The sequence below is a fragment of the Eublepharis macularius genome, chromosome 14 (assembly GCF_028583425.1).
Source record: "Eublepharis macularius isolate TG4126 chromosome 14, MPM_Emac_v1.0, whole genome shotgun sequence".
Taxonomy (NCBI): Eukaryota; Metazoa; Chordata; class Lepidosauria; order Squamata; family Eublepharidae; genus Eublepharis; species Eublepharis macularius.
The window spans coordinates 42408695-42420245 of record NC_072803.1 but is presented as its reverse complement, the minus strand read 5'-3'; positions in this window follow the sequence as shown (position 1 = coordinate 42420245).

Below are 11551 nucleotides of genomic sequence, written 5' to 3'. Positions count from 1 at the left end.
TCCAACCTGTGTCAGGCATCACTTGTAGCTTGGCTCTCATGTGTATTCCTCCCTGTTCACTTGCGCTCCACTTGATCACAGGGAGGAATACACGTGAATCTGTTCACTTGCTGTTTAAGTGTTATTCGTCACTTGCCCTGACTCCGTCGGGAAACATCTTGTGAGGACTAACACCGTCCCTTACTCAGGTTTCAGAGGGGACAAACCAGAGTTAGAAAGACAGAGAGGTCACAGATATGTTTAATCTTTGTTCTTTACTGCCTTGGCACTATCTTTTCAGGTGCAGAATGCTATTCGTAGCGGTTTCCTCTTCATGACACCTCATCTTCCTCTCTTGGCCACATTCTTCTCTCTGTTCTCCATCTTGCACTATGGATGCAGGATCTCCTGTCCTGCCATACACTGGCATCCTTAAACTAAGGAGCTAGATACAGATCTCTCATCTTTCCTATCCAATATGGAGTTTGTATTATAAAAAACTCTCATTTCTTTTCTAAAGCTTATACAAGGCTCTGAGTGTAAGTTTATTTCTCCCTTCCACACACATTGTACAATGTAGGCTCCCACAACTCACGTTTCTCTACTTATACACTCTGCTAACACCTCTCTCATCTGCCTCCAGACTAAATGTTATGGGGTTTATTCATACTTACCAGGAACAATGAATTTACCAGGTGTGTCAGTTTGTGTGAGATCAAAAGAGCCCTCCTGACATGCTCCACCCCTGGGGGAAGAAAGAAAGGAAAGAGACTACATTCCCCTGAACAGGAAAACTAAGAAATCCCAAATAGGGAACACAATTTCATGTCTGCTTTCACCCACCTAAGACCAATGGGTGGCAAGAGAGAGGGTAGGAGATAAATGTCATAGATAAATGATGGAATGAGGCAGGACAGAGGAGGTAAAATACAATTCGCTATTTTTCTTCAGAATGCAAGTGAAAGTCACCACTTTTACATGTTCTTCCCCATCTTAAAAAAAAACTTTCAGCAACTAGCACATAAAGGAAAAAAATTTTGGCCAATGTCTTGCTTGCTGAACGGTTTTTTAAGGGAGCAAATTTATGTGCATTCAGTATTGTGATCCTCCACCCTGCAATCCAAATTGATGCATTGTTCCACCAGCTCACTCCAGACCAAGTCACACCACAAGACACATGCCCCACTTAAGGCTGTTTTCCAGAGCTACATTCATGGGTTCAAGACAAACCCAAAGAGACCTTGAGAGGGGCCATGGCTCAGAGGTGGAGCATCTGCTCAGCAGGCAGAAGGTCCCAAGTTCAATCCCCAGCATTTCCAGATAAGAGGATCAGGTAGGAGGTGATGGGAAAGACTGTGGAGGGCTGCTGCCAGTCTGAAAAGAGAACAGTGACCTGGATGGACCAAAGGTCTGATTCAGTATAGAGCAGCTCCATGTGTCTACCCTAGATGGGCCAACTGATGACCAACTTCCCCATGCACGTCCTTCTGAAATTATGTGGACTGCAGAGATATCAGTGCTCCAGCTGTAGTACCCCCCCTTCCCCATGATCTGAACAAGAAGAAAGGCTCTTCAGGTATTGAGTCATTATATTCACATTTTGGTGAAATGATCTCTGCAGGCTTCCCAGTTTAGGGATAACCAAGGAAGTTGGAACAATAGAAACAGAAATAGAATATATATATATATAAATTGTTGAAAATAACTAAAAATATAAATTAAAAACACCAGGAAAATTTTTAATAGGAATGCTTAGATTAGAATAAAAGCCATGGTTTCATTTCCGTTTCATCTTTGGTCAGTATCCAGCATTCCATCTTCAATTTTACATTCTTGACCTGGCTATAAGATTTATGGGCAAAGGAAGCACAACTTCAGTTATTATCAGTGCCCTGACTTCTTTTCATGCTGTTTTGGGGGAGAATTCTAAGGAATTCTCTCCATGTTATTTTAATTTCCTCTCAACATTCAGTATGTGCTAGGCCATGTATTTTTTTTTATTTATGCATTTTATTGATTGTGTGCTGTCTTTAATATTTATGTTCCACTGAGGAAGGCCTTTGGGCCAGAACATGTCTGGTTTTAGTGGTTTTGTACATATGGTGATTAGTTGTATTATTATACCTGTATAGTTACAATTTTACTTTATGTATATACAAGGTTTTAGTACATATATGGACTACCATATGATGCTCTTATTCTAATCTGTGTATTCCTATTAAACTTTATACTGGTGTTTTTAATTGTATCACTTCAGGCAGCCATTAACATATCAATGACCTAGAAGCAGACAGGGAGTGGGGGGCGGGGGGGGGAGTCAAAATGGAGCAAAACCCAGCCGTAAACCCCCAAGCTGAGAGCTCCCTGCAACACAACAAACCAGCATTGCTGGAGCCACTCAGCTCTAATTTGGTCAGAATCACAACTAGGCTGTGTGTGGAGGAGGTAACTCGGCAGCTCCCAGCTAAGAGGCACCTGCTGTGCTGGCAGAGCTATTGGGTCTGGGCTGTGCTAGTTCCTGGCTGCCAGAAACATAATTTTTAGTTTACTGTTGGAATGTGACTCCAGGTTTCAGGTTGCTTATGGCTGGCTTGCACACACACACACAAATGCACATGCCTACCGATTGGAATGACTGTTGGTTTGTAATTTTCTCTGTTAAGGGTGAGTTGGTTCAAAACAAAAAGAAAAAAAATGATTTGATTATGTGATTTGGAAACGTATTTTCTTTTTAAATTCTTTCTTTTTGCAATAAAAATTATTTTAAAAACACACAAATGCGTACACACAAAAGGTTAATGAATGGATTGCATGTTACAAAGGAAGCTGATGACCCAGCAACACAAGACTTATGCCATATAGCGCCCATTGAGAATGATGCCCTCTTCTCCAGAAATCTCTGCTGCTTTCATGCCATCTGTTGGCGTTCCGTTGGAGACAGATTCACTGAGATGCCATGTCCCAAGAAGCTAGAGAAGGAGCTTGGAATCAATTTGTTATCTAAGAAAACAATGTTGTATGTAATGTGGGCAGTGAAATGACTCTCTCTGGTCCAGTTCTTGTGAGAGCTTCTGCCTGGAATAGTTGCTTCCTTCAGCTCCATTCCAACCAGCAGCAGGATGGCCCCCGTGAGTCCTGCTCCCCCCCCCATCTCCAATGGGCCCACTGGGCTCCTCCCCTGAACTTTCCCATCCACCTGGCCATGATGTAGGAGTTGGAATCAGAATGTGTTTGTGCCCCTCTTCCCTCAACATTTTCTTTTGTATCTTAACAATCACATTGTTAGCCACTATTACAGACTATATACTACTTGGAGCAAAAAGCAAAAAAAAAAATGCACTACTTGCATTTGCAAAAAGGCAAGACATTCAGGTTAGAAACTCTCAGAGCCAAGCTACAAGTGATCACTACATGATCAAGTGGAGCACAAGTGAACAGGGAGGAATACACGTGAGTCTGTTCACTTGCCGTTCAAGTGTCATTCATCCCTTGTAGCTTGGCTCTGAGAGTGCATGCGTATAGAGGACAGATTGTCATCTGCAGTCATATTTCAGTGAAGGATGGCCAAGAGAGGAGGTACTTTATAAAAGAGCCAACGTATGTAAAAGATACACAATTTGCCTGCTTTTATTTACACATAATTTCCCGTAGCCCAGCATCTGTATTTGGATTGTTTTTTAGCCTTGGCAGCAAACTAGTTCAGTTTCAGAGAGCAAAGGAGAGAATCTGTCTACCTGCACACCCTCTAACATGACACATTTATGCATGAGCAGCACCTTTTGCCATTTACATTGTCCAAATCACATTGTCTCTATACAATGCAGCCAATGAACATTAGTCAGATATTTAAAATATGGGATCACTAAAACAAGAAAAAAGGATGGGGGATCATTTCAGACTGCACATTTGGTAAATTGCCATATGGGAGGGGGGGATACCAAAGAGGAAGTCCAGGACGAAGCTTCTGTCAAATGTCAGTTGGGCTCATGGGAAACCAGAAGTGATTGACTGACCAGAGAAGACAATTCCCCCTCCTTAAAAGGTTATGTACAATTTTCACCTAGTTTTACATTTTTCCATCTACTGGAAATGGTCCATTTCGACTCTGACTAGACTTAAATGGCTGCCCTGCCAGGGACAGGCAACAACCAACAGGGATACTCATGTCAGCATCTGGATATTTAAACCATATTTGAAGATTCTTTTGTACTTACCCGTTGAACATCAAAGTTTGGCGCTGTTGGGATGTCAGCATGGAGCAAGCGGGTGGATGCTGTTGCCAACACAAAGATCAACAGCACAGTTTTCATCCTCACATTGGTCCTTTTTGTACACCAGTGAGGGGAATGTTTTCAATGGCCAAAGAGTCCTTTAACGCTGCCTCTCTCTGTACCTCGTCTTTTATGTTTCCAAGTTTGTCTGAGCATCTCCACAAACCAATTATGCTAAATGATAACATTTGAGGCTGCAAGGTTCCCCCCCTGGAAGTAATGGCTTCAGTACATTCTGAAAAAAACAAAACAAAACAAAACATATTCTGAGCCCTGGAGCTTATTCTGCATAACTCTCAGGAGGCAGCCTGTGATGAGATATGCCCACAGATGGTTCATGATGGGGTGTTTGGTTTGTGATCAGAGCTCTGTGGGCGTGGGAAGTAGAATGCACAAACACAACACATTCTGCACAATGAATAGCTTTGGTCCATCCAGGTGATATCTAGAAATAAAGATGTAAATAATGTTACTATTATTGGCTGAAATCCTGTGCATAAAGCCAAATAAATTTTATTCTTAACATCTAAAATAGGGTCAGCTGTAGCTTTTAAGGAGTGCCTACTTAAGGGGCATCCATTGGGACATCCATCATAGCCCTCCCTATGTGGTAGGCTGTATTCCCTACATTTGTGGCTCTTTCCACTTTTTCCCACCTCCACCACAAACACTTTTTCATCCCCTCCAAATTATCTGTACACTACAAGGGAAGCACACTACAACTTTCTTGTGTTTGAAGGTCTAAAACAGGTGGAGGAAGAGTCACTGGAATATTACAGAGGCGGCCTATGTGTCAGTTTGAATGCATTCCCAAAGAAGTCAGCAAAGTGCAATTTGCTTGTTCTCTGTTGTCTATAGACACATCTCCTAGTAGGAAACACAGCTTCTCTAGTTGGGCAGGAGGCTGTGAGCTTTGTCTGGTCCTGTTCTATTTTTGATATCACATCTTTTTGCACATTTTAAATTGATGGAAGGAAGTGGCACCGCAGGAAGAGGTGTAATTGGAAGAGCTGACCTCTGACCTGGAAGTGACATCACAGGCCATAACATCATGAAATGACCTTATCTCTCTTTCCAAATTCCAGCTTCCCTTCTTACCATCTGAAAATGTCCAGGAATTTCCTGACCAAGTGTTGGCAACCCTAATATGGGAATGGGGCTGTGATTGGGTAAACCTTGAAGTGCTCTAAAGTAGATTAAAACAGGAACAGAAAAATTAATCTTCTGCAAGGTGTGCCTAACGGTTTGAGGTAACCCTTTCTTCAGAGAGCTCGCACAGTGGTTTGAAAGAAGGATCAGTGGACATAGTGAGCAACATTTAAAACTCTGCACATTTTCACTTTTTCAGAATTCAGATATCAGTGCTGCATTTTAATATCTGAATTTCAAAATCAAACCATGACAATGGAAATCAGGTCACTGGCTTTGGTTCCTTTAAGTAACTATAAAACACATTAATCTATTGTGCAATCCATATTTCACACAGGGTGACATAAATGAGGCTTGCTCCTGGGTGGATTGCACCACCCAGGAGGTAAATGCAAGCCATTACTGCCAAGTCTTCAGGGGAACAATGAAGTAGGAACACCCAGCCACGGCTAGAGATTTACAAACTCAAGGAATATGCTCTATCATTCACAACTGAGAGCGAAAATTCATTTCTCCTCTACTTCCATCTGGTCTCATGGCCAATTTCTAAATGCAGCTCACAGAGTTATGAAGCATTGGTAATTTATGAATTAAAAAGGCGGAAGGAATGGTTCTTACTTCTTAAGAGCTTTTCCGCACATTCATTTACTCCTGATTTTCTTAGCAGTCAATCCACAAGCTCTGGAATCAGTTTGGGTACACTCCTTCGACATGCCCTCCCTTTGCATTTTAACAGTTATAAAGTCAGTTTATTTTCTTCCTCATGTGCCCTAAATAATCAAGATTTCCAAGTGAGGGTGCTATCATCATCAGTGGCATCATCACTGGTGTCAAGGCACTCCTTGCAATCTTTTTTAAAAAAATCATCAGTTTGATAATGTTATAATGCCCTAATGTTGTAATAATAGACGTAGCAGGTTCTCTGAATATCCAGCTTTCACTTCCCCCAAAAAGTAAGTCTTGCCCCTTCTGTTGCAGAGGTATGCCTTTTTCCTTATATCTTTCCTTTCTTTATATATGTGGAAGGGGCCAGAGACTTCCTTTAAAAAAAAATGAAAACGGGGCATTTAGAGAACCTGCTACATCTATCGTTACAAAGTTAGATCATTATAACATTGGAAGTGAAACCAGGAGGGGGAAGGAAGGTGGAGAGAGGGAGGCGTGTTTGACTATGATGAACAACCAGTCATCAAAAAGTGGGTTGGAGGTAGTGGGTGCGGGTGGGACAAACAAAACTGAAAGAGACATTCTGTGCAAAGAACAAAGGTGACTCAGAACTGGCTTTAAAAAAAAATCACAGTAAAAGTGGTCTCAAAAGAAATGGGACCCCCTCCCCTGGGAGGGGACAAAGTAAAAAACTAAAGGAAAAAAATGCTTGTGGAAATCATGGCATAAATCGAAACTGTAATGGGCCAGAACCAATGAAAATGCCCTATGTGGGAAAGCCCTCAGGTGTTAAAGAAAAGCAAAATTTGAGTCCAGTAGCCCCTTAAAACCAGCATGATTTCCAGGTATAACATTTCAAGATTCAAGTTTCTTTCATCAGATACAAGTGGGAATGGAGATCCCTGAACTCATAGCCCGGTCAGAAGATGGAAGCGGTGTGGCAAAGGAGGGGATCAGGATCCTAAAATATAATATAAAATGTAATCAGCTTTATTAGAGCAGGGGAGAAAATAGGAAATTGGCATCTGTAGTGAGATTAGAATCCTATGTCCTTATTTAACCTTGGTGAGTGTGTGGGAGGGGGGTACACTGTTCTAAATTTGTGGATGAACTCACACTGTAATCTTGCCTTGAAGCTTCTCTGAGAACCACCACTTCTAAGTCAGTGATGGAACGTTCTAGCTTGACTCTTGAAAGCTTGGTAGCGGTGGAAAGCTTGGTAGCGCAAGACACAGCTGATTTATGATGACCCCTGGAAATTTGGTTGGTCTTTAAGGTGCTGTTATACTAACATAAAACTAAGTTGTGATGGAAGACATCAAACACAACCAGGAGCAGACTGGGAAGTGAAAATGGCCCTGGAGCAAGCCCAGCAGAGGCAGCCCTTTTGATGCTAAATGGGCCACTGAATTTAGTGGCACCAGCCTCCAACCACAAAATGGGAGCAGTGCAAGAAAAGCTCGTTGATGGGTTGACACTGATTATCTATGAAGGGTTTGAGCCAAATGGCCTTGGAGCTGCTGGCAAGGGATGCTGGGCTTTAGCCCACTGGGCCATTTCCCTGTAAGTTAAATGGCCAGCTCACCCCTGAACATAGCAAGGAAAGTTCCACAAGAGTTTCTACCAGGATGTTTTCATTCGCACCAGGTATCATTACAATGGGAATCACTCTTGTTTTTTCATTGTATTCTGGCCTAAATGGAGTTCCATTCTCCAGCATACTACCAAAAACAGTTTGTTCTCAGTGAGTTATCCAGAAAGGCAAGCTATAACATTTGGGGAGCACCACTGGCAAGACCCCCATAACCTCTACATGGCAGGGCATGCAAATGGAGAATTATTTCACTCTGGCATGGCCTCGTGGTCCTCCATGTGAAGGGATTCAAAGTTATGTGAATAACTTTTCCATCATCATCATCATCATCATCATCATCATCATCATCATCATCATCATCGGCTCAGGAAAAAGGCTGGCAGGGGGCAGGGAGCAGGAGTCCCCTTCTCTACACATACTGCCTGTCATCTGCAGAACGGTGTCCAGCCATGGGCATCTCATTGGCCAGCTATAATACTGCCCATGAGACTAAGCTAGCATCTTCTTCCTGTTTCAGATATCTTTCCTCATGGCAGTCACAGCCCTGAAGGTGAGGCTGGATAACACCTGGATTCTGTATGAATTGCTTTGATTTGCGGGGGGTTTTTTTGTGACTGCCATGAGGAAAGATATCTGAAATGGGAAGAAGATGCTAGCTTACCTGTAGCAGTTACAAATGGAGGAAACTTGAAGAAAAATCCTTGTTGGAAGTTTGAACTACAGTTGTTATTCATTGCTATTAATTTTTGATATATTATATTTGTAAATGATTGATGTATACTCTTTAATATTTATTTTTAAGACTGTCGAAGGCTTTCACGGCCGGAGAACGATGGTTGTTGGGGGTTTTCCGGGCTGTATTGCCGTGGTCTTGGCATTGTAGTTCCTGACGTTTCGCCAGCAGCTGTGGCTGGCATCTTCAGAGGTGTAGCACCAAAAGACAGAGATCTCTCAGTGTCACAGTGTGGAAAAGATGTAGGTCATTTGTATCTACTCAGGAGGGGTGGGGTTGAGCTGAGTCATTCTGTAAGAGTTTCCCAGGCTGTTGAATGCTAATGGCGGGAGGCTTCACTGTAACCTGAGGAGGTTCTTTTGCATATGGATTGGTGCTTGATGTGCTAATCTTCTCTGCAGGGCTATTGTCGGGTGTGGAGTGTTTTGTTGGCCTGGTGTTTTTCAGAACTGGAGCCCATGCTCTGTTCATTCTTAAGGTTTCTTCTTTCCTGTTGAAGTTTTGCTTATGCTTGTGAATTTCAATGGCTTCCCTGTGCAGTCTGACAAAGTAGTTGGAAGTGTTGTCCAGTATTTTGGTGTCCTGGAATAAGATACTGTGCCCTGTTTGAGTTAGGCTATGTTCAGCCACTGCTGATTTTTCAGGCTGTCCAAGTCTGCAGTGTCTTTCATGTTCTTTTATTCTTGTCTGGATGCTACGCTTTGTGGTCCCGATGTAAACTTGTCCACAGCTGCAGGGTATACGGTATACTCCTGCAGAGGTGAGGGGGTCTCTCAGTGCAAGAAAAGCTTAGGCCAGAGACCCCCTCACCTCTGCAGGAGTATACCGTATACCCTGCAGCTGTGGACAAGTTTACATCGGGACCACAAAGCGTAGCATCCAGACAAGAATAAAAGAACATGAAAGACACTGCAGACTTGGACAGCCTGAAAAATCAGCAGTGGCTGAACATAGCCTAACTCAAACAGGGCACAGTATCTTATTCCAGGACACCAAAATACTGGACAACACTTCCAACTACTTTGTCAGACTGCACAGGGAAGCCATTGAAATTCACAAGCATAAGCAAAACTTCAACAGGAAAGAAGAAACCTTAAGAATGAACAGAGCATGGGCTCCAGTTCTGAAAAACACCAGGCCAACAAAACACTCCACACCCGACAATAGCCCTGCAGAGAAGATTAGCACATCAAGCACCAATCCATATGCAAAAGAACCTCCTCAGGTTACAGTGAAGCCTCCCGCCATTAGCATTCCACACCCTGGGAAACTCTTACAGAATGACTCAGCTCAACCCCACCCCTCCTGAGTAGATACAAATGACCTACATCTTTTCCACACTGTGACACTGAGAGATCTCTGTCTTTTGGTGCTACACCTCTGAAGATGCCAGCCACAGCTGCTGGCGAAACGTCAGGAACTACAATGCCAAGACCACGGCAATACAGCCCGGAAAACCCCCAACAACCATTTTTAAGACTGTTGCTGAAATTTGTATGTTGCATACTTTCTTCTTAGCACTGAGAAGCACTGTCACTTTAATTTGTATCCCATTGGGATAGAGTCATGCTTTTGTGAGGTTTATAAGCACATAGCACTTTAAACTGCATTGATTCTTGTATGAAATATGGAATGTACTTTCCAGTTGCCTGGCTGTTCGTAAACTCTTTATATTCTGTTTGCCCTCAGTCATTTGCTACATTTGTTATATTTTATGTCTTAAAGTAATATAAGAAAATTATTGTGGCCCTCATATGTCTTTAAGAAAAATAACACTTGGGTTGAATTCTCCTTTATTGTATATTTGAGACAATAGAGCTTCCTTAGTTAGTTTGTCATGGCGTGGTTTCCTTTTCTTCTTTCATTTTGTCACCATGATTCTCTCAGGGTTTTTTTCCTTTTATGCTCTAGGCCTGAGCAAATGATGCCAGCTCAGAGCCAAGCTACAAGTGACGGCTGACACAGGTTGGACACTTGTCAGCTTCCCTCAAGTTTTGATGGGAAATGTAGGCGTCCTGGTCTTGCAGCTGTAATGGAGAGCCAAGCTGTAAAACCAGGATGCCTACATTTCCCATCAAAACTTGAGGGAAGCTGACAAGTGTCCTACCTGTGTAAGGCATCACTTGTAGCTTGGTTCTCATTCTGACATCCGAGAGGGCTACCTTGGCTTGATTAGAAAGGACTCTTTTGTTTCCCATTGGGATAAATGTAGAGCAACAACTTCAGCTCCTTAATTTTTCCTTGGACTCCCTCCATTCAGGGCCAAGCTACAAGTGACGAATGACACTTGAACAGCAAGTGGATCAAGTGGAGAGCAAGTGGAGGGTAAGTGAACAGGGAGGAATACACTTGCCGTTCAAGTGTCATTCGTCACTTGTAGTTTGACCCTCAGTCACCAGATAGGAAGCTATCAGCATGATTAAGAAACATTTATTTAGATATGATTATAAAAGCATGATTTGCAAAGCACAATGTGTTTGCTTTGGTCACAGTTTCTCTACATGTTGCAAATTACTTGGGGATGCTCAAGTGCAGGATTAATATGTGTGGCCCTCAATTCACATGCAGGCTATTCTTGCTTGGTGCATGTGCATGGCACTTTCATAGGATTGTGTGATTGTATCTTCAATGCATTTTGCAGATTGTGTGATTGATCTTCAAGTGAGTCCAGCGCTGTTTTCACCGCAAGTATGCTCCTTTGACTTGTCAATTTGCATTTCTTTAAGGTGTGAGAAATTGTCAAGATCTGTATTTCAATGAATGGATGTGGGAGGTGGGGGAAACTGGGATATTTTTAGCAGTTGAGGAGGAACTGATATTGAAGGCAAGAATGTACCGATGGGGAGAAAACTGAAGTGTGACTGTGCAAGCAAGTGCATGGGATGTTGGAGGGGGAATACATGAAATGAGATTCACTTGGGCATCCCTACGTATTTCATAATGTGCAGAGAGACACTAAGTTTGTTGGTATTCTTCCATCTGGTCAGCTACCTGACTGTTGCTCATATTTGACTGTTCCTCAGTATAGGCATGCCTTTATGTTGGCGTGCCTAAATGATTTACCATCCAGAGTTTTGCAAGGGAGGTATCGTAGGGTTCCATACTCTGACATAGGATGCAACTGTGATTTAAGTATTGTAGACGCTCTATATCATGTGA